The following is a 22,144-nucleotide window of genomic DNA, read 5'->3' on the forward strand; positions in this document are numbered from 1 at the left end:
CACAACCAGTCAGCCCAGGGATTGGTGCAAGCTCCAATCTGGAATAAGAAGAGGGTGTGCTATGGCCCACACTGTGGGTCTCTGGAATGAGGAGAGAGACCTCCAGAAGACCTGGTGAAGAGGGGACTGGAGACAGAGGATGCAGAAGTAGAGCCAAGAGAAAGCCCTTAGTGGGTAAAGAAATACAGCCAAGGGTCATTGATATCTTCCTCATTCAGTTGCAAATGAAAAGAACTGGAATTCAAATACACAGGCAAGATTCTTATCAAGAAGAGTAAACACTCAAGGACTTGAAGGAAACAGGTAAAGTGAGAAAAGGTGCAATATCACTGACAGAGGCAGAAGCTGGTGGTGGAAGCCTGGAGATTTCTGTTGCCACAATGCAGGAGGAAGGATCAGAGCCCACACTGGACTTGGTATCAGGAGCCTGGGATTTCAGTGCTTTCTGTGGAGACTGGGCCAGCTGACCTCTGAGGACCATTTCTCTTCTAACATAGGAAGATGCTATTTATTCATACATTTACTCATTCATTCATTCAACAAACGTTTGCTGAGCACATATATGGACACTGGAGTGTATTCTCTAATGAGCGGAGCAAGACAAAATAGAAAATAAATAATAATCTAGCGTATTGGGACGTGAAAAGTGACTGGATAAAAATGAGGAAGGAAAGTGGGAGTGTATTGCCAGGTGGTGTGGTTGAAAAATGGTCACTTTCCATTCCCAACAGTAACTACCCTTTAGTTGCAAGGATAGAGAATTAAGTCAAACTGGCCTAAGGACAAAGGAAAATGTCAGTTCCCATAATTCAGTAGTCCAGGAGTTACTGGTTGTTTTTCCTCCCAGTGTTCACTCCATGTGTCCTTTCAGACATAACTCGGGTTTCCACCCAAGTATCTATCTCTTCCCTATTTGATTTGGATACTTCCCAAGCAGCAGACTCCCTCTCTTCCAGAAGCACCAGAGCGAAAGCCAATCAGCACGTTTCCTTCTTTCCTGATCATGGTGGTTGGTTCTTGGGTGGGCAAAGGGTCCAATGAAGCTGAATCTCAAAAATCCTGCTTGAGCCCTTTCATTTACTGAACCAGGAGAGGGGAACTGTCACTACAGCCATCTCATAACCATGAGGAGCAATGACTTAGAATGAAGTACAGAAATGAAATAAAACAAACAAACAAAAAAATAACACCCAAATTTAGGCTCTTGATAATACTCTCCATCCACTCGATAAACACACTCTTGAGCAAAGTTTCCCTACTTCTAAACTTATCCTTAAAAGAGTCAAAAACCCATCCATGTATGGCTCAGAACCATTGGGGTTGGGTGTTTCTATTGCTTTAAATAGAAAGGGTCATTGAGATAAAAAGCCCAGGTCAGGGTGGCTACCCCAGGTGCTCATCAATGACCTCACCGAGCTCTCTTCACACCTCCCCAGTTTCCCTCTACATGGGGTCCCCTCTCAGCCTGGCTCTTCCCACATTGACCACTCACAACCCCAGGTCCGTGTTCCTTTTCCTGAAAGCCCCCGCAAACTTTGCACACATCCAGGCTGTGCTACCTGGGGCTGGAGCCCATCTCTGACCCATCACTGAGGTAAGGGAGATGGGACAGCAACTCTCTTTGAGTCACTGGGCTCCACCACCTCACTACCATCACGTTGTTTGAGAGAGTTGCCTCTTCAAAGAAAAATGAATAAGTTGATGAGCACTTGTGTTTGTTTTTGTTTAATTTGTGGGCAAAGACTACATGCAGGTGTGAAAAATAAATCCTCTTTTGCAACCCAGAACTGTTCAGTATGAGTTTTGTTATATGTAAGAAGGAACATAATACAAAATATATGAAGGAGTTATTACCAGAAGGGTAGGATATGGATGTTGGACAATCAGAAGCCCTACTTATTTACTACGAGGAGCCCAGTACGCGATAACGCATGGTGCCGTCCACCCACCTGCAGCCCTGCCTTGACACCTGAACCTGTCCACACAGAGCTCCAGTGTTCCTGGCCCAGCCCCCAAACCCTCTGGCCTTCTCTGGCCGCTTCAAGCCCTGACCTCAGTCCTTCCAGTCGCCTTGGGCTGGTCCCACCTTCTCTGGGAGCCTCACTGCTTCTGCCCAGTCTCTGGAGCAATGCCCCAGCTAATATGCCAATCACCTGGTCGTTACCCGTTACAGTGTCCCACTCATTAGCATATTAGCTCTTTATTAGTATAGATAATGTCTAACTTTATATTTTTTGTGCCTCGCTTTCCTCATTTGTAAAATGAAGAGATTGAGATAAAGTAGAAAAACACTTGATGCTCATGCCCCTTCTGCTCTGCTTGAAATGTTGATGTGAAATGTGACACCTGGACAGGGTAGCAAATCTGCAACCATGGGTGACACAGAGTCAGCAGGCTGGTCCTGGTGGTGCAGGAGAGACAGGCACAGCGGGCATGGTGGCTCGCACAACGCTGGGTCTATATCAAAGCGAGACTCTCAGGCATCCAGGCTCATTGTTGGTGAGATCATGCAAATCTCCATCGCTTAAGCCACAGTTAAAAGTTTCTGTCACTTGCAGTTCAAAGCATTCCTACCGGATACAGTCAGACCCAATGGAGGTCCCCAAGCAGCTTACAGTGTGAAGGTGTCTGGAGAACAGTTCATTCCAAGTGCCACAGTGTCTCATCATTCCCAGAAAATGCATTTAACAACCAATAACATTTTCTACCATGTTGGAGAATTAGATCAGAGGTTGGCAATTTTTTTCTTTAAGGACTCCACAGTAAATATTTCAGCTTTGCAGGCCATATTGGCCACCTTGACAACTACCCAACTCTGCAGTTGTATGCAAAAGAAACCATAAACAATATGCAAATGATTGGGCGTGGTCATGTTTCAATAAAATGTTATTAACACAAGCAGGCAGCTGGCTAGATTGGCCCATCATAGTTGACTGACTCCTGAATCAGATACATACATGAGTGCAATAAAAACAGGCAATTAAAAATAGTTTGTAGTACACTTATTAAAATATGGCAAACTTCTTAAAATTCGGCATTACAGATTTCCCAGTGCCAAGTCCTTAAATTCACACAATCTGTGACTAGTGACTCCGCCATCATGCCTTCCCATGCTCCCTCAGATGTGAGTTAAGGGATGGGTCCGCTGGTCAGCTGCCCAGGGTGCTAGCCTCCAATGGGCTTAGAAATACTAACAGAAGTTGGAAAAATATACATTTGCCCTTCTCTGATGAAAGAAATAGACCACTGTGAAGTGAAACAGGCAAAGATACGCAACACAACATTTGTTAGCCCTGGAATATTTTTGCTGAGGATTTCTGTGGCTAACATACACGGTATGTGTAGTCAGCTCAGAGATGGCCATTGTGGTTAGCAGAAATTCCAGAACCACATAATGCGTAGTGGGCTATGATTTACAAGAGATGTGATTTATATTGTGAATATTAAACCTTCTAATATACCTCCCAAGAAGTTGCTTGGTTCAGAAAAGTCACAAAAGAATGTCAAACAAAAACTAAAACTGCAGGAAAGTTGGGAATATTTTGTCTTTTTTTTTTTTTCAGAATATTATCTCTGTTTATACCAATGAAAGTAAATTATAAAGTAATTATGATTCTGAAAAAAGAAAACATTCAAGGAAAATCCAATGCTCTTTACTCTTATTAACTATATCTTGGACAAATTTTTAAAAGACCCTGAATTAATAAGTCACTGGATTATTAGCCCACATGACTCTCATTATATTAAAGGTCCACCTTAATATAAGGTCTAGAAAGGTAACAAAATAGAATGGGTTGGACCTGAGGCAATAGGGAATGGTGGTGACTGGAGCAGACCAGAGAGCTTACATCGCGTCTAAAGGAGGTAACCTCTATACAGAACTGCTTTAGGACTCCAGGACATTGTTTTTCCTCTTAGAAAAGATCTCTAGAGCTTTAGAAGAAGGTGGTAATCTAAACTTGTATGTGAAAGTTCCCAGTTTTATATAAACTTTGTGAAAATTAAGTAAAAAGTTTCGGTCACTTGCAGTTCAAAACATTCCTACCGGATACAGTCAGATCCAATCATGCCTTAGATTTTAAGTCTCTCACTCTCTTTGTTACACAGGCACACACACACACACTGGCTCTTCTAGACAAGAAACACACACTTTCAGCATTACTGTCAGGAGCCGCTGGACAATGCTGAAGGATAGCTGTGCATCTGAATGGTCAGGTGTCTGCACCCGCCTTCCCCAGACAAGAGGAACTGTCGTAGAACATGGCATCCCTTCATGTATCTCATGCTATGGATCTATTAGTGTCGCTATTTATGGAGAGGAGAGAAGAGAGCGATAATTTATACATACATTTGTTTTGGAAAAATTACACTCCCATCCTCTGATTGGCTTGAGTCCCCCAGAATATCACTTCCCTGTGATAGAAAACGTGGCTGGAAGGGGAAATGCTAAATCGTTTAAGAATTTCAAATTTTTATATTGTAGCAAACTGTGTCATCCACTGAGCCACTCCATTTATTCCCCTTCCCAAAATGTCACACAAAGAAAAGTGATCACAACAGTTTCCACATGCCAAACACATTCGTGGAACAAGCAACACAGAAGGAAGTGCAATAGAAATACCACCCATGTAGAGGATTACAGTATTTAATCTCATTTAATCAAAATGTTGCCAGGTGATATCTTTAGTTTAGGTAGGAGACAAAGATTATATAAAAGAGAGTAGTGACAGAAATCCTACTCAGACATTTTGGAAGTTGGGACTTCTGAGGCACTTTAGGAAGAAAAAATGACTACACTTACTCATGTTGAAAAATGTTATTGTGCCCAACTGGAGTGGCTCAGTAGGTTGAGCATCATGTTGCACACCAAAACATTATTGGTTTGATTCCAGGTCAGGGAACATACCTGGGTTGCAGATTTGATCCTTGGCTGGGGCACATACAGAAGTCAACTAATCGATGTTTCTCTTACATTGATGTTTCTCTCTCTCTCTCTCTCTCTCTCTCTCTCTCTCTCTCTCTCTCTCTCTTTCTCCCTCTCCCTCTCCCCCCCTTTTTCTTCTCCTCTCCCCCCTCCCTTCATCTCTCTAAGCATGTCCTCAGGTGAGAAATTAAAGAGTGTTATTGCATTTAATGTAGAAAATGCTTCCAAGATGATAATGAATAAGGTAAGATTTCCTACTTAATGCAGTGCTGCTTTGAGCTGCTGTATGTTTCAGGAAGATACGTTAGGGCAATGAATAGTTTAACAGGAATTGTTTGGTGTGGTGGATCCCACCTGTTCTCGATGTCTACCTTCTATTCATCTTCCCTTTCAGATAATACCACTGGGAACTGAATTCTCTCCCATGACCAGTCATGCCATTATTGTGATATTGACCCTTCCCCTAGCTTTAGGGGGTGGACCTGACTGGCAAAAGCCAATAATCCTTTATTATTTCATCTCTATGACTACCATGATTTGATTCATGATGGCAGAAACCCAATCAGCACCAATAAAACCTGTGGAGAGAATTCCTAGGACTTCTGGGGAAAAAAGAAGGGTCTCTCTGCTTCTTGAGAGACACACTCTCTGCGGTCTGTGTGGCGTGAAGGTACCAGGATTTGAATGGTGTTTTTACTAGTAGAACAGAATATGTGGAACTGTTCATGGGGACCCATTTGAGGCCTGAAGAAGTAACCGATGCTGTGGGAGGCAGAGAGGAAATACAGAAAAGAATAAAGGTCGACCTGATGACACTAGATCAAACTGTACCTGAAGCTAGTCCTGCCCGGGGCCTTTCAGTGATGCAAGTTTATATTTTCCATCATCTTCAAGCCAGTTGGAGTTGGAGTCCTTTCACTGTCAATGGAAAGATTTTTAAGTCACCATTTGATTTTGTCAAGTGGAGGATGGCATATTAACACCCTTTCAATTAGTCACATGGGAAAAATGGGGCCATATTACAGGTTTTGTTCAGCAAGTTGTTTTCAAGTGGAATGAATACATTCTTTCTCTTTTTTCTCCTCACCTGAGGATATGTTTTTCCTTATTGATTTTAGAGAGAGGGGAAGGAGGAGAGAGAGACAGATATCAATGAAAGAGAAACATCAATCGGTTGCCTCCTGTACATGCCCCAACCAGGGATTGAACCCACAAACCAGGTATGTGCCTTGATCAGGAATCGAACCAAGACCTTTTGGTGTACAGGATGATGCTCCAACCAACTGAGGCACACCAGCCAGGGTGGAATGAATACCTTCTTAAATCATTTTCTTTTTGTCTCCTTGAGCACATTTTCTAACAGAGTTCAAGTACAACCTTCCCTATGAATTCATTACTGAGCAAGAATTATAAACACTGGGGTTTTAGATCTGCTGAGGCTGCCCCAAGTAGTGGTTAAAGCATGTGTGTTACATTAGACAGACATGACTTTAAAACCTAGCTCTATAATTTACTAGAGATGTGGCTTTGGACAATTTACCTAAACTCTCTAAGATGCTTCTCCCAACCTGTAAAAATACTGCTAATAATAGCTGCTTGTCTCAGACAGCTTTCATGAAGATAACATGAGATAGTTCGTGCACAATACTTATTGTGATGCTGACACTGAATACACACTCAATAAATGATGAAGATGTTGGTGGTGGTGTTACCACACTTAGCAAAGACTCTACCATATAGATAGAGCCAAGTTAAGCGAATCTGCAGTTATTAGCCCAATAAATATTTGCTATATGAGCACTTAAAAAATTGATGAGTAGATGGTTGAATGAACACATGAGTAAATTAAAATATGATTCGATAAAAAAAATGAATGGAAGCTGGAAACTGAGAGGCAAGGCAACAAGTAGAGGGTGAGGCCAGGGGATAAGAAGGAGGAAGGAAGACCAGAAAGACGCGCTGTGCTTTATGGGACTGCCCTTCCCGTGATCTGTGTGCCGTCAGGTGGAATGTTCTGCAATGCCGCTCCCCTCAGACTCTCATTACTGCAGGTCATCTGTCGGGAGACTCTGATGGGCAGCTTTACAGACAGCCATAAAGCAGCACTTATGGCCAAAGTCATCATACTTTGTTAAGTCCTGAGCTCAGCTCGCCATTTTCTCTCTTTTCTCTGGGTCCCGGTCACTCAGAGCATAGACAGAATTTAGCATAGATGGCTTAATTCCTTCTACTGGCTCCCATAGGCTCTGAGATAAAATTCAAGAGGCCCTAAGGCCCCAAAGACCATGAAGAATAAATAGGATAATATGGCTATTTACTGAGTGCTACTTTAGTCCAGGCCTTAAAACTTGGTCTACCAAGACAGCTCACACCTTGAATGAACTGTCTCGTCCAATCTTCACAATTGCATATGGCAGCTACACTCATTGGCTTAATTCTTCTGGTGAACAGAGATATGCCAATGTTGTGATACGTGTCATGGTCACAGGTCAAGGGAGTGGTACTGAGAGGATTTTGGCCCAGGCAGTCCATCCCTGGGACCTCTGCTCCACGGGGCTTTAGGCTTCCTACACTCCACCTTATGTCAACTTTTTCAGCACTTGCAGCTACAAACACAGTTGTCCCTCTTCTTTCTTTGAAAATGAAATCCATGGGAGTGTTTTCAAATAAAATTCTTCAAATATTGGACACATAGACACTTTGAGATGATTTTCAGAGCTCATCTTTATAGATGTCTTTGAAAAAGAGTTTTTAAAAATCTCCCTTTCTTATTTCATTGATCCTTAATAGCCAGTAAATAGACTCCTGTTTGGACATGAACTTCAAAGGACCACATAGCCTTCTTGGTGCTAGGCATCTGAACTACTAACCTGGTTCCACAGCCAAGTTTAGCCAGGCTGGCTGTAGGTGGGGTTCTGTTTTAGACGTGCTTTCATGTCAAGCTGGCCAAGGAGCTATGCGATTTTCAGGGTCAAGCCACCCCCAGCTCATAGAGCATAGAGGAGGGATTCAGAGCTGAGAAACAGTAGCTTAATATATGCACATTGACAACTTACAGTTCTCCTAACTTTGGGAATGGGCTGCAATCCACGGGGATGGGTCCTCAGCAGCGATGTCTGTATTAGGTGTATTTGTCCTTGACTGGACTGAGCAAGAATACCTGACTCAGTCAGCCAGTCAGATTCTGTCTCCCAGGAACTGGCACGTTTCTATTACTGAACCCGGATTTTGTAGGGTGTGTATAGTCTGGGGCAGCCATACTTCAACAAACAGATTAAGCACAGAGGAAGCTATCTGTAGTGATCATAGTCTGGAGTAAAGAAATGAAGGTGGGGAGAGGAGGAGGGAGGGGAGGGGAGGGGACAATACCTGGATGACTTTCTGGTTGCTGAATCTAGTCTCTTTCCAAGGGCTGGCTATATCTCAGACTTTTTGTTTACTCTGAGATGCTTCTCCCCCTGTAAAATAATAACTGGATATTCTGACAGCTAAATAAACTGGTTTCTTCTAGCTACACCCCAAATTTAGTGGGGGCATCCTGTGTTTTATCACATGAGGTGGCAGAGACGGCTGCCCGCACTCCCAGACATATTTTATTAATGCAGCAGTGAGAAGGGGGCTTATTTGGTAAAATTCTAATATATGTATATATATATATATATATATATATATATATATATATATATATATACCAGTTTGTGCCCTATCAGAACAATTTGACTAACATGCACAGCCATGAACTAATCATGGTGGCTTAGGAAAAGAAATAATTTGATGGAGCAGGCATGGCCTGTGGTATGACAATGAAGATGTGCCAAAATAACATTTGACCATGAAAAAAAATTACAGATTATAAATGGTCAGAGTAGAAAGTAGAAATAATCTTAGTTCATGCTGTTCATTTAGCAGATGAATAGGGGGAATCTAAAGAGCTCCCCTGACTTCTCTGACAGTTCTGGGTAAAGTCTGGGTGGAGCGCCTGCCACCACCTCCTCACATCCAGGGCTCTGTCCAGGGTCCATGCGGCCATCGCCATTCTGATATAGACCAGATAAATCAATTAGCACCTATAAGCCCCCCCCCTCCCCTTCTCCATATACAAAATGAGCAGGTAAAAAGGAAATGCTTGTCAAAACAAAACTCTGTTTGGCTTTCTCCATCTATGGGGAAATTTCCGTGAATGTGTCAATCACTTTGTTGCAAAATAGCCCCTCCAACATGCAATCCACATTTCCCGATGACATGGGCCTGTCAGTCATTCACTAAATCAAAGCCAAATTTCATGCCAAGCAAAGACCAGTTTGTCAATCACTTTGCCTGCCACACATCCACCAGCATCACCTGACAGCTACAACTTCTACTCTCAAATGCAGTGGGTCTGGTTAAGCTCCTTTGTCTCTCCTAATTGAGTTCCTTTTAGGACCAACTGGTAGCTTAGCAACTAATAACTTATTTTCTGCGACAACTGGCCTAAATTTCATAGCTTTCTTGACCACTGCTACTTGCTAGAAAATCGTTTCCCCTCAAGTGGCTAAACAGCAGATGCAAGCTTTAATGCCGAATTGTTCTGTTATTTCTAATTATAAGCTCTGTCCTACTGTTTAAAAGTAAACACAGGACATGTTATCAAATAGACATGATTTTAAATAATTACAAAATGTCTTGGAATTTTGACCCGACGTCTCCATTATTGGTAGCACTAAATATTGGGAAAGAGGTCAATGAGCTAAATACTCAGCAGGTATTAGGTTGTCAATTAGTTCACAAGCACCTGCTGTGAGCAAGTCACTTCGAAGTTATGTATAGAAAGTAACACAAGTTCTCATCCTGAAGGAACTTAATTGGAGGAGAGAATTGGCAACAAATTCTAAATCCACTAAAGAGAATCAACAGTGCAAATATGGGAGGACAACAGAGGCAATACTTGTAATAATTTTGAAAAGGTATTGCAATAGAGTCAGTATTGGTACAGGGGACCTGGCCATTTCTTTGGTGGCCGAGTGTCTCATTTCCCTTCCTATGTTGGAGGAATCCTCCATTGTGTGTAGATTATGTGGGATGTGATGCCCTCGCCCCCCATTATGGAAGCTGAAGGGTTAGATCTTCACTCCCCGCTGCCAAGATCATAGTTTGGCCAATCGGCCGGGCCTACCCTGCAGTGTTGAATCTGCTGCTGGATGACATGTGAGCTGCCTGGCGTCAGGGGCAGTGGTGTCACAGCCAAGAGCACTGGTGGTGTTACCCTGAGAGGGTTGTGCCTGCTAAGAGGAGAATGATAGTACTCTTATCTTCTGGTTATTTCTGAGTTGCTATGGTTCTCACAAGTTCTCCGGTCAGTTTATAATTTTGGGTCTCCCTGATAAACATCAAATATCTATTTCTTAAATTTAAGACACTCCATATTGGTTTCTGTTGTGTGTATCCTATAGCCCTGAGACTTTTAGTGGACTTAGGCCTGAGGTAAGAAGTGTTACCTGCGCATTCTGGGCTGGGATAGTGTGAGGAGGTGCCGCGGGGGACAGGGCTTGGAGGGCTCTGCCTAGGTGGAGGGCAGTGTTCTACACTGGACCGCAGACAGAGAAGCAGAAGTCCAGTGTGCCGAAAACAAACTTCACATCAGTACAGAGAAGGCTTTGTTTATCTTCTTCTTCACTTTATCTTCAAAAAAGTAACAGAGAAACTAGGAAACAAAGCATTTAATAAAAGGGCTGAAGGGATGAATAAAGGAATGACAATGAAAGGAATCAATGCCAGGATGAATTTGGCTATACTGGGGACTCCCAGTAGGTTGGTAAGAAATGAAACTCAAACACTAGCATGGGGAAATATTGTAAAGAACCTAAAAATTAACAGCAACTCTTTCTAATTTTTGTATCTTCTTTAAGCATATTATAATGTAGCATATTCACCATTATGCACAAAATGTTGAGATTTGCAAAGACAGGGAGCACATCAGTACATCAATGGGTGATTCTTCTTCATGTTTGGGGTCTTGCCCAAAGGGGGAGAGTCTCAATCTGGAAGCTTCTTTATACTAAAAAGATGTGGCTCTAAAGTTCCATTTGACAATCTTAAGAGAGGCAATTGAGCAGAGAGAGAAAATGCTCTGGGAAAGAGAGAGAGAGGGGTGGGGTGGGGTGGGGTGGGGTGGTGGTGGGATGTCTGGCGAGCAAACAGAGAAGCTCTTCGTGTGTTAGAAGGAAGTGGGGTAGGCATTTTGCACAGCATGTCATGGGAGTCCTACTTCTTTAGTTGCACAGCTGTTCTGGACTTTAATTTTAAGGTGTGTCCTTAGAGCAATTGCAGTCAGGGAATTCCCTGATATTCATAATTGGTCTTCTGATATTTCATTACTGACTGCTCAGGCATAGAAGGAGCAGGATAACTGGATAATGGAGAATTTAATCCAAACAATGGAGACAATTCCATTAGGCACACTGGGATAGTGGTTTGACCCTTTTCCTAGTGGGGAGGGTTGGAAGTTAATATCAGCACCCACTCTGTTGTTTGTGGTGTAGCCAACGATAATTGCATCAATTAATGCACATTAATTAGGCTTTGTTCTAAGAATTTCACATGCATAACCTCATTAAATCCTTGCAAAAAACTTGTAAAGGCAGGTTCTGAATGGGAGGTATTGATCAGAGGAAAGGTATTGTTTTGGAGAATGCATTAGGTCTTATTAGTAAAAGGAGAATGTCCAAGTACTACAACCTTATGGAGAGAAAGACAAGACAAGAGGGAGAAACTGTACAAGATATACATGCCAGTGATTGCAAAATGGTTGGAGCCAAGAAAAAAGTATGATTGAATGGAGCCCAGAGTTCAACTAAGGTTGCACTTTCTTGTTCCACATCCAACATCATTGCCACATCCCTGTGTTAACGACATTGCAGCAAGAAACACACAGAGACATATACCAACAAGGAAGGCTGTGATAAGACAGAGCCACACATGATCTAGTTAGCTCCTCATTGGGCAGCGGTCCACAGGTGTTTGGCAGAGTTCTGTGCAAGAGAGAGAGGGATGACACCACAAGGAAAATGATTTTACTTGTGAAAACTTGGACGCTGTGTACTCAAAACCCTTCTCCATCACGGAGCTGCTGCTCTCCCCGTGGACTCTAATTCAAGTCAGCGTTGGCCATAAAATCATATTGCGTGACCTGCTCTTCCTGTTGGCACCAGGATCAGAACCTAGGGGTTGGCCCCACTGAATGCATCCCTTGGTGCTCGTGGTTAGGTTCGCCTGGATTTGGATCAATAAATGAAGTTCATTGCTTAGGTCCCTCTCCCTAGCAAAGATGTGGGCAGAACTCAGAAAACAGGGGAACCAAGAGTGGATGTTATCATTAATCTCCTTTTGCAGATGAGGAAACTAAGGCTCAGAAAGGTTTATCCCCAATAATACAGAGCTGGGAAGCAGTGGAGCCAGGATTTGAAACCATATCAGTGTGACGCCACAGCCAAGGTCTTTTCCATTATGATGTATACAAAAGAGTGTAGTTGTTGACTGACATATTCTTCTCCACCCTCTGTCGTGTGGTTGGGGGCGGGGGGCAATGGAATGCCCAAATCTTAGTGGAGCACAAAGTTGCCCATCTTGAGGCCAATGACCCACATTTCCTAGAGCTTGGCTTTGGGCATGTGAGTTAATTCTGGTCAATGGGATATGAGCAGAAGTGATATGTACTGTTTTCAGCCTATGTCCTCCAAAAGTATTGGATGTGACTCCCGTGGCCTCTTCCTCTTTTCCTAATGGCTTCAGATGGAGACAGTGAAAAGCAGAGATGAATTCCATGGTGTGAGAGAGAAATATGCTTCTATCTTGTAGAGCCACTACAAGTTTGTGTCGCTTTGTTACAACAGCTTAGGCAATAATATCCCAACTTATATGTGATATGATGTCTCCCCAACAATTTTACCATTTCCTTCTGAGGAACTACAAGTTCCTATCAGAACTCATTTAATACTTTTTACAGTTTCCTATAAATATACTAAATATAGTAACATTTAGGCAGGAGTTTAGACATTCCTATGTAATTTTGATTTTATGCTTTACTAATTCTTTTTTGTTTTGTTTTGTTAATCCTCACCCAAGGATATTTTTACATTGATTTTTAGAGAGAATGGAAGGGAGAGGGAGAGACAGAGAAAGAGAGAAACATTGATGTCAGAGAGACACATTGATTAGTTGCCAGGGGCCGGGATTGAGCCTGCAACCGAGGTACATGCCCTTGACCAGAATTGAACCAGGGACCCGTCAGTCTGCAGGCTGACGCTCTATCCACTGAGCCAAAACAGCTAGGGCTCAACTAATTCTTTATGTTGTTTTTATGAAGACTTGAGTTAAAGAATCATTCAGAAATATTCAGTGATGTATTTCTGCCCTGGGTAGAGATCCATGGTCAGCAAACTACCCCTGCAAACAGGGCTCCAAAAGACCAGCCATCAGCAAGGATGGCCCCTCCCTCTGCTCCCCTTCCCCCCATCCTCCTTCAGGCGTAATCTTGGCACAGGTTTCTCAGCTGCCCCCACTCATTTGTGGAGCCTGATGAGTCTTTGCTGCTGGGTGGGGAGGGGGCCGTCCTGCCCCTGTAAGATGTTTGGCAAAAGTTGCAGCTTCTACCCACTAGGTGCTGGTAGCACTTCTCCTGGACCTGACAACCAACATTATCTCCAGATGTTGTCAGGTGTCCACTGGGAGCACAACCACCCCTGGTTGAACACTACTGGAGCAGAGCACTGGCCTTTACTGGGAGTCTTGTCTCCCTGACCGGAAGCTCCATGCCCTGTAGCTCCATTCACACCGGGCCTGTGGCTGGCCAGAGCTCTATCTCAGGAGTGGGCAGGGGACCCAGGGTCCTGCGGCTCTAGGTCCATGTACTGGAGGCTGGGTGACTGGGGACGGAGCACTGGGGAATTTCTCCTGATTGGAAAGCGAGGATAACATTGCTTTGCTGAGTGACCTGGAAACACTCCTTTGTGCCCTGGCTCTCTGTGAAACGCAGCCCTCTGGGCGCACACCCCTGCCGCCCGCCCGCCCGGTAGGTGAAGTCACCCTGAGTCCTGATTGCCCCCCAGGCCCGGCTGAGCCGCGAGGCACTGCAGGGAGGGCGGCCCACAGCTCACTCCCCCGTTTCACAGCTTATGGCCTTAGAAAAAGTGTTTTCTGAAAAAATGACCTGAAGCTTTCCTAAAATCCTCAGGAATGACACCTGAGGGGAGCATCCGAAAGCTGCACATTCATTAACTAACCCTTCCTGTTCGGTTATGTTCCCTGAAATGCGTTTGACAGCTAATGAAGCGGAGAAGGTGGCAGTCGGAGAAAAAATACAGCTCTGTCAGGTTCTGGCGAGAGAACAGGGAGGCCAGCAAGCAGAGGCCTGGGAGGCCTGCCGGACGAGCACCCGGCAAGGGTTCACTGTGGAGCACTCCTTGGGAGCACAGCGAAATGGAACGCTGCCTGGTGCTCTGTCCAGACCCGAGGACCGTACCCAAGCCAGACAACCAGGTAAGATGCTGTCAGGGTGAACGCAGCAGGGGTCTGGGCTGACTGGCAATGTGTGAAACAGAGATCAGAGAAGAGAGAGAGAAAAGACATGTTCAAGAACATTTGGACTGCCTTGGACACCTGCCCCATCTCAGCCCGATTGCAATCACCCCAACCTTTCCTGAACACTCAGAAGGTAACGCCGCTCGCAGGAGGGCCAGCTTGTGAGCCTGAGAAGGCCTCTGAAAATGTTCCGTTTCAAATGACCTCAAGGGAATATTATTCACTTCCTGCTTCCTCCTCCGCCGCCCATGCCCTCTGTGGAGGTTCAGAAAAGGTGTGCTGGGGTGCAGGAAGATGGGGGCACACTGGGGTACACCTCTGCAGTTGCCAAAGGTCTGATTTGGGTAATTCAGCTCGGCCCAGCCCTCCTGAAGTTGGGCAAACCTGTTTTCTTCCCTATGATGTATCACTTAGAAACACCAACTGCACGGATTTCTTATGTTCTCACAAAAAAGGGAAGGAAACAGCTGGTAAATGTTTCACAGATGGCAAAGCTCTTGGCATCTCTCTCAAGAGAGGGCCACCCATGCAGATGGCTCATTATTTTAACATTTGGATTTTCATCTTATTAAAACATCTTTTTTTCCCCTGGTTTTATTTAGCATCATAAATTCTCTTACACTTTAGCAAGCGACTAAGTGATCTGAGGACGTGCACGCTAAGGAACATCCTTTGGCTAAAGCATAGATTGGTAACATCATTATTCCCAGCTTTGATCTCAATGTGATGGGTTTCAATCTGATTAAAAATTCCAATGAAAGGGGAAGCTGAGAGTAGTGAATTTATCAAGCAAAAGTCCATATAGTAGCTGAATTATTCAGCAGAGTGATAGGCCGGGGGAAATTGGGGAAATAGTTTTATTCGATGCATAAAATCCCTATTGCTATGTAATATGCATATATAAAAATAGACAAATGCACCGTGGGAGTAGATCCATACACACACCCTTTCTACATATGTAGGGAGGCTTCTGCACCACGGCATACAACAGCCAGCATTTAAACCAAGCGATGCTGATTCTTGGCAGCGCAGATAAGGAGGGCCAGGACTGCAAAGGATAGTCCTGCCTACTCACACTTTGACAAGACTGAACCTGCATGTTGGGTCCAAATAGCTGTTTCTAGGTGCAGAAGAAGGGAGGTGTTGTGTGGCTGGATGGAAAAAACAATGCCTCTTGCGGCCCTGACTCTGTTGGGAAAGCAGGCCTCGTACCCGCCCTCCCTTCTCCAAACGTGGCTCCCCAGGTGGGGGCAAGGTTGTGGTCCCCTCAGCATTCCTAACTACTGTGCTGGGGTGTGGGAACTGTTGGAGCTGCAAATGCAAGAGGCAAGGCAATGTAATAAGAAGCAGCCAATCTATTTAATGTGGCGAGATGCTGGCCTAAATACAGGATCGGTCGCTGTCCTCTCGCAAATGGGTCTTAGGGAGCAAGGGCTGCGCCTGCCCGCTGTAAACGTTTATTAGAGATGGTACACAGTGCACGTTATGGATCCGTGGAGCTCAGAGCTGCCTCACTTTTGGGGTCAAGCGTAAATCCCTGAAATGCTGAGAAAATCTTAATAGTTGCCAGCACCAAGACTACCTCAGTTGAGAGTGTGCCCAGGTATCCTAAATGGAGACTCAGTTCATCAACTGGAATTACCTCTGGTCCCTCTAACCTAAAGCATTAGCCTGCCTAATGCATTCTGTGAGCTGCTGGCTTCCCCATCAGCAGGAAAGCAAGACGGGAGCTGCACAGAGTGTAATTCCACAAATAAGAAGCAGAAAGAGCAGTGCTGGATGGGCGCGGCCAGAAGGCTCGGCGTTATGGGGAAATGGAGGGGAGAGTGTTCTCAGCTGATTTCTCCCTGAAGGGATGGCTTCTGGAGGTGCCTTGCTGCTGCATGGTTTGTGGTGGCTGCAACAAAAAATGCAATCTCAGGAGTAGATTCTTTGGGTAGAGCCTTCAGCGGGTCCGCGTTACCTCCTCTTCAGGCATCATACCCCATCGATCGCGCTAAGGCAGCGGTTCTCAACCTGCGGGTCGCGACTCCTTTGGGGGTCGAACGACCCTTTCACAGGGGTCACCTAAGACCATCGGAAAACACATATATAATTACATATTGTTTTTGTGATTAATCACTATGCTTTAATTATGTTCAATTTGTAACAATGAAATTGGGGGTCACCACAACATGAGGAACTGTATTAAAGGGCCACGGCATTAGGAAGGTTGAGAACCACTGCTCTAAGGCCATGGTCCTCAAGGAGGGGTCCCCACAGCAGCAGCAGCAGCAGCATCCCCTGGACCCAGTCCTGACTTCAGAATCAGACACCCTGGAGCGGGGCCGGCAGCCTGTGCCATAACGAGCCCTCCATGTGACTGGGACGCAGGCTCAGGTTTAGAACCACTGCTCTGAGGCATAGTGATTTGTCACTCCACAGGTGCCCAAGAACCTTTTTGGTGACAGACATCAAGTATGAATCCTGTAAAATCCTGGCAGCAGAATACATTTGTCTATTTAACTGCATGCAAAACGCCTGTCAAGAAGGCTTCCGGGGGGCCTCTTTTTGCGAAGGCTTCCTCTCTCCCCATCTCTTTGGAGACTGGATATGCCTTCAATCCAAGCTCCAAAGTTACAAGCCATTTAAGAAGCACCCCACCCCCGCCCTTTTCACCCCACGGTGGCGAATAGACAGAGGCGCACTGCGCCGGGCTTCCTGAGACGAGCTGGGAAGACTGACAGATTTCATTACACTCGTCACAGGGCCTAAGACTCCACGTGGGGGAAAATAATCCCACCGAGTAAAACATCTCGCTGTACCTTTGAGGCAGAATGGAGAGGCACACAAAGTATTGTTTCTGGGAAAATGGCAAGGCATGTGGGGTGTGTTTGCGAAAGTGGGATGACGATTCAGCAGCCTCCAGTTTAGAGGGCCGAGATCCCTACAAAACTACACGGGGACTGGCATACCTACGCATCCGCAGAAATGGCATAAGAATCAAAGGCGAAATGAATTTCCCGTGGTGCCGGTGAGCTCCTGAAAATCGCTCCCATCTGAGCACACCGCCTTCTCCTCGTGCGCGTGGAGAACCATTTGAATAATGCACGGTATTCAGTCGCATTGTGTGCTCTGAAAGCCATTTAATGAAGGTAGACAGGCTTCCCAGACGGTGTTCTCTTTGACTAATGCAGATGCTCCTGGAAAAATCTTTCCCCAACACGGAGGCAGGATTTACCGAGGGAGGGGAGAGGGAATGCTATTACAATGTCTTGTTTCACTCAGTCAAATTGAATGGAAGTGACCTTGGGTTAAACTTGATCTATGCTAGGTGCACCTTATTCTATGCAATGCACATACTGAAAAGCTGCAAGTCAATCAAATTTTAGCAAATCAAACCATCTTTCCATTGACTTCCATTATATTATCGAAGTTGTTTTACCTCTTTCTGATTGATCACCAGTTAGCAGTGGCTTCCAGCGCTAACCTTCCTGTTAACTAGGTGAAGATCTATAAACTGACACAACAAAGGAGGGGCACTCCACCCTAAAGGAAGGTTTCTTGAATATTTAGGGACGTCACAGGCACTTATTCTTACAGGACTAGCTGTACATCTATCTAACCCAGTGGTTCTCAACCTGTGGGTCGCGACCCCTTTGGGGGTCGAAAGACCTTTTCACATGGGTCGCCTAAGACCATCGGAAAACACATATATAATTACATATTGTTTTTGTGATTAATCACTATGCTTTAATTATGTTCAATTTGTAACAATGAAATTGGGGGTCACCACAACATGAGGAACTGTATTAAAGGGTCGCGGCATTAGGAAGGTTGAGAACCACTGATCTAACCTATGCGTGTTGTTTTAATAAAGTGAGGTAAATGTATCTAGTAATATTGGTTCTTTGTATGCAATTTACTCGGTTAATTGAGCAAAAATTACCTAGAAGGGTATTTGGCCAAAGGGATAGTTTAAATTTCATGCTCCTTGGGAGTTTGAAGTAAGAGGTGGGAGGAAGAGAGTCGGTTTGACAATGCGGGCCCTGGAGCCACACCTGGACTCAGTCCTGCTCTGCCGCATCTCCACTGGCTCACCAGTCCTCCCTGACCCTCAGTCTCTTCCTTGCCAACATGAGTCAAGTACTCTGTTCTTCCCATGGGATCGCAGTGAAGAGTAGCACGCTGCCTATATTGCTAGCACGTGCTCGGCACACGGTGAAGACAGGATCAATAGCAGCTGGTGCCATTATTTTCATGAAAAGACAAAGCCAGAGGAACCATGGCCATCACAAGCAGGAAGTGTCTATAGTGCCCATCTGGAAAACCATGGAAACAATCTGACACCAGTGCCGTCTTAAAAAGATGTCATTGGTCAGATCTCCAATGAGCATGCTCAGCAGAGTGAGAACAGCAATCGCCTAAGTGAAGAAATGAGACTTGCGGTGACCCACTCCCTAGCTCTCATCATCGCTATATGTCCATCTTCCCCTCACTGCTCGGGGACTTCATTTCTCCCCAGGTCTCTGACGTGTAATCCGAGTGGCCTCTCTGTCCCTGTCCCTGCCCCTTTGTCGCTTGGTGTCTCTCGCTCAGACCTCCTCACTTTCTCAGCCCACAGCTCCCTCGTCCTCCTGTTCTCAGTTCTGAGTCACAAAGTATTTTGAACCTGCTGTCGAGATCCGGGGGACTGGGTGGTGGGGCCGGGATTGCAACACGATTCCGACATGCGAACAGATCTTGTCCTTGACAGACTGGCAGAAACGGAGCCCACGCTGTGAGACAGAGCTCGGGATCGCGGAGATCTCGGGGCAGAGCGGGTGAGAAAGCAATGGGAAGCGGAATTTCATTTGAATCTAAAATGTTTCATTTCTCTCAAAAATTAAAATGATATCTGGAGAAAATATGACAATGTGCTAACATTCATTATATTAGGGGGGTGGCTATACATCGGCGCCTTATTTCCTGTGCACTGGAAATAGTTCAGATCTAGAGATTCAAATGCCGAAACCAACAAGTTGAAGGGAAAGGTGACTGTGGAAGTTCTTTGTCAGCCTCAAGTCCGCCCAGCCAGGGGATCCCAAGCTCTCCCGGCACCCCAACTACCAGCAAGCTGGGTCAGAAACACAGATTTCTGAGGGCCACCCTGGAGTTTCTCCTTCAGGATATCTGGGGGCTGGGGGGCTGGGGGCTGAGAACTCGCCTTTCTGGCGCGTCCCCAAGCCGTGACGCAGCTGATCCAAGGCCACCGCTTGTAAATCATTGAGGTGACAGGAAACTCCATGAAGGCAGGACCGACCATGTGCATCTTGCTTGAGTCCTGGCACTTGGAACACATCCACTGAGCAGCTGCACCCGGGAATGACAGCCTCGGGCTAGCGCACATGAAAATGCACAGTATGCGCCTTCTGCCCTCGGGTGAGTCCAAAGGTCCCCTGTTTATCCTCAGGGCAGGACAAGTGGTTTCACCAGAGAAAAGCTGAGGTTCCTGGAGGTGAGATGAGGGAGAGATCAAGGACAGGAGGTGGCTTTTTGGGAGGGTGACAGGGCAAATGAAGGGACTGGGAAGGAAGCCGGGAGGAGCCACTCTGATTTCTGCTGCAGAGAGAGCCCTGACATCTGCGCTGTGGCTCGGCCTCTGCAGTATGGAAGCCCCCCCTCCTCGCCCAGCACTGCTCCACCTCTGCCAGGCGTCCCCCGGGCCCGGGGCGCAGGGGCCTGGCTGTCCCAGGCCTCCGCACGTGATGTTTTCTTTGCCTTTGCCTAGTGTACCCCCATTTAACCTTCATACCGCAACTCATCTGCGTTTCCTCCAGAAAGCCTTCCTCCTCCAGAACTAAGCCAGACCCCAGCCACACATCCCTGCGCACCTGTCGTTTTTCCCCAGCCCTTCAGTTCGCAGTTATGCTTTCTGTTTGTATGACCAGTGTCCACCTCCCCAGTTTGAGGCTGCGCTCAGTGAGGGCTACGGCCTCACCACTGTATCCTTGTACTATAATTTTTAAAGCATTGCCCATATCCTGTGCTCAATAAATCCTTGGCCTTTAAAAACTTAATGTATTTTTTATTGAGATATAATTGGCATGTAGCATTGTATTAGTTTTAGGTATACAACATGATGGCTTGATACATGTATATATTGCACAATGATTACAATACATCTAGTTAACACCCTTCACCTCACAGTTACAATTATTTTTCTTGCCATGAATACTTTTAAGATCTGCTCTCTTAATAAATACTGTTGAATGGATCAATGAGAAGTGAATATGGGCACCTTTCCCCGTCTAACCGACATGATCATTCCAGGAGCGAAGGACCGAGTACTGGCACTGCCTTTATTTCTGTGTCTTTCGATTCTTCTGGTCCAGGTTCAAATCTAGAATGTGCTTTTAGCCTTTGAAGCGCCCCCTCCTATTTTAGGTTCCTCTGATGCCTTATCTCTCTGCCCCCCACTTCCGCGGCTGGGAGAAGTCGGATATCCGGGGAAGGGAGACCGGAGCAGTGACACTGTGAGCTGCTCAGAGAGAGGCCACTGGGTGAGACCCACCGGAAGTCTCCAAGGCAAGGGAGGCAGGCTGGCCCCGAGCATTAAAGACGCAGAGAGAGATCTCCGGGTTCGTGGGGCTTTGTGTTGTTACAATATGGTTTCTCAGCTTCCCTTCGGAATCGGAGCCTCGGCACCCGCTTGAGGAAGCATATCCTTTGCACCACTTAAGCCACAGAGGCCGTGATGGAGAGCCAGGGGTTGAGGGATGGGGACTGTCTGGTCGCAGCTTGTCACTGGTAAGCCACTTTGTTGTTGTTGCTTCTTAACCATTGCCCAGTTTATGAATCATTGTTTCTGCTTGCTTTAGAAGGAGTCATTCTCAACTTTTATTTTTCAGATTGAATGTGTGCTGGCTTTTTATGTAACTCTTTAGTGTTTTATCTGCTTCATGAAAATAACTCATTCGTTTCAAACATCTATAAACAAATGATGTAGAAAATAAACGTGCTTCTGTAATTCACTCTTCAGGGGTAGCCAGTTTTCCCCTATATCATTCTACAGTGTTAACCCAGATACAAATATCTTCTCTTTCTCCTCCTCTTCCTCATTATTATCCTATATAATAAAAGGCGAACATGCAAATCCGCCGAACGGCGGAATGACCAGTCACTATGACACGCACTGACCACCAGGGGGCAGATGCTCAATGCAGGAGCTGCCCCCTGGTGGTCAATGCGTTCCCACAGGGGGAGCACTGCTCAGCCAGAAGCTGCGCTATGGGAGCAGACCTAAGCCATCAGTCGGACATCCCCCTAGGGTTCATGGACTGCGAGAGGGTGCACGCTGGGCTGAGGACACCTCCCTGCCACCGAGTGCATGAATTTCATGCACCGGGCCTCTAGTTATTATTATAATAAACATTGCAATGCTAAACACACTGTTCCAGAATTAACTTTTTCACTCAGCTGTTTCCTGTGGAACCCTCCGGCTCACAGACCAGCAGTCCACTCTACGCTATGCCAAGCATGGAGATGTTTTCTCCTAAAAGTGGCAGTGACATTGTTTTCCAGCATTCACTTCACTATGAAGTGATGATGAATATCTTTGAACACACAGCTTTGTTCGCCCAACACACCTGTCCACTTTCTCTTCCTCCCTCTAAAGACATGCTGCTGCTGCAGACTAGCTGATGT

The 22,144-nt window shown here is 45.5% G+C and overlaps 1 non-coding gene across 1 annotated transcript; it reads left to right on the plus strand.

Moving 5' to 3' along the window:
- The first annotated feature begins 1,704 nt into the window (after window positions 1-1,704).
- On the plus strand, window positions 1,705-1,827 carry LOC139014786 (small nucleolar RNA SNORA40). The gene has a single exon (XR_011472333.1). It is a non-coding gene; the product is annotated as a small nucleolar RNA SNORA40 (small nucleolar RNA).
- The last annotated feature ends 20,317 nt before the right edge of the window (window positions 1,828-22,144 follow it).

Source organism: Myotis yumanensis, unplaced genomic scaffold (assembly GCF_028538775.1).
Source record: "Myotis yumanensis isolate MYYU_CA2020_CCGP unplaced genomic scaffold, mMyoYum1.0.hap1 SCAF_7, whole genome shotgun sequence".
Taxonomy (NCBI): Eukaryota; Metazoa; Chordata; class Mammalia; order Chiroptera; family Vespertilionidae; genus Myotis; species Myotis yumanensis.